The 2,065-nt window shown below is 39.4% G+C and overlaps 1 non-coding gene across 1 annotated transcript; it reads left to right on the top strand.

Annotated features, from left to right (window-relative positions):
* The first annotated feature begins 900 nt into the window (after positions 1–900).
* On the top strand, positions 901–1,007 carry LOC141658123 (small nucleolar RNA R71). Its single transcript, XR_012549027.1, has one exon. It is a non-coding gene; the product is annotated as a small nucleolar RNA R71 (small nucleolar RNA).
* The last annotated feature ends 1,058 nt before the right edge of the window (positions 1,008–2,065 follow it).

Raw genomic sequence — 2,065 nt, 5'->3', positions numbered from 1 at the left:
AATTCCCGATCAACCACTTTGTCAACCACAATTTCTTCCAAGACAAAATGCTCATCATCTTGGGGTTTATCATTCACTAACCTCATCGATTCTCCCAATACTTTCCCACTTCTCAAGGTAACCGAATAGACTTGTTGATGAAGTGGTAGTCCATCCTTGGGGTTAAGCGCTTGAATTGGCAAAGAATGTGGCTTGCTTTGGATGTTAGAAGTCCATTGATTGGCTATGTGAGAATCAAATGTCCATTGGTGAGCTTGGACATTGGTGAGCTCGGTCTTCAAACTTTTGAATTTTTGGTCGACTTGAGCCTCTCTTTTATTAGCCCTTGTGTCCATTTCTCTTAACAAGTTCTCAATAAAAGAGTTGAAAATTGGGTGTTCAATGTATGGTTGTTGTTGGAATTGTTGTTGGTATTGTGGAGGTGGATAGCTTTCTTGTGGTTGGTAGTTTTGAAGATGTGGAAAGGATGAGCAAGTGTTATATGAATGCCCGACACCGCCACAATTCTAACAAGTAGGAGCATATTGTTGATAGTTTCTAGGTGGAGGCCTTGGTTCTTGAATGTAGTAGACCTTGGATTAAGTTTGTCTCTCTTCATGATAAGCATTTTCATGCTTCTTCTCCACCAAAAAACTATCAAACTTCTTTGACAATTCATCCAACTTGGCCTTGTATTCCAATTCTAGCTTTGAAGGCCTTTTACTCTTGTATTCATTTTCTCTTCTATAGTCACCTTCTCCATCTCCATAGCTAATGTCCATGTCGGAAATGTTTTGGATCATCTCCGTGATTTTGGCATTTCTCATCTTGTCAAAGTTGCCGCCGGAGGCCGCCAAAATAATATCCCTAAACCTTTGCTCAAGGGTTTTGAAAAAGATTTGAGTTGTCATCCACTTGGGGATTCCATGATGTGGGCAAGAGGTAAGAAGGTCTCTAAATCTTTCCCATGCTTCACTCAAAGTTTCAAGATTATGTTGCTTGAAGGTTTGGATTCCATGTCTTATTCTAGCGGTTTTTGAAGGAGGGTATAATTTGTTGATAAAAGCCATTGACAAGCTTTCCCAAGTAGTGAAAGTACCCGGTTTATACGAATTCAACCATTTTATAGCATTATCTTTCAAGGAAAGAGGAAAGAGCATAAGAAGAATTAGCTCTTCCGTGATGCCATCGTACTTGATCATACCTGCTTTTTCTTTGAATAAGACAAGGTGTTCAGGAGCATCTTCATTCTTCAAGCCATGAAAGATATCTTGTTGAATACAGGAGATTGTATGATGACGGAGCACAAAAGTATTAGGAGCAAGAACTCCATAATTGATTGCCGAGTAAGACCGATTAGAATCCGGTATATGGTAGTAACCCATTGGTTGGCCCGTCATTTATTTATCATGGTAGTAACCCATTGGTTGGCCCGTCATTTATTTATCAACAAAGTTGGTTCTTGGTGTATTTGGTGGGCTAGGTGAGTTTGAATGTTGTGAATGGGTGGGTGAGTGATTTGGAGAATGATTTGGAGAGTGGCTTGGTGAATGATTAGGTGAATGGTTTGGTTGAGAGTTGGTGGTGGAGGTGGATGTATTTGTAGTTGGTTTGGTGAAGGTGGAGATCTCCTTAGAGCCGATAGTGCTAACCATATTCTTACCCGGAAAGACTTCTCAATCTCTCGATCTAGATGGACAAGAGAGCCGGTATTACACCTATACAAGCACTCAAAAAGTGCTCAAATAGTCCTAGTGCAAAGAACGCACTAGGACAAGGGTGGAAAAACAAGCAAGCAAAGTAAACTAAGCCTAGAAACAAACAATTTATCTAATCCAATATCACCGTCCCCGGCAACGGTGCCATTTTGATACCGATTTTGTCGTACTCCTCGGTATTCAAACAATATTTGTAAACTCAATAACTAACTAATGAATGTAGTAAGGTAAGGAGGTCGATCCACAGAGACGGGATTATGGTTCTTAGATTGATCGTTTGTTTCTTAGTTTAGTTCTAGCAAAGTTGAATTAAATGATTATTAAACTAATGTTAAACTATGAATTAAGATAATGCTAATGACTAGAAT

The sequence above is a fragment of the Silene latifolia genome, chromosome 5 (assembly GCF_048544455.1).
Source record: "Silene latifolia isolate original U9 population chromosome 5, ASM4854445v1, whole genome shotgun sequence".
Lineage (NCBI taxonomy): Eukaryota > Viridiplantae > Streptophyta > Magnoliopsida > Caryophyllales > Caryophyllaceae > Silene > Silene latifolia.
This window is presented reverse-complemented; position numbering and strand designations above follow the sequence as displayed.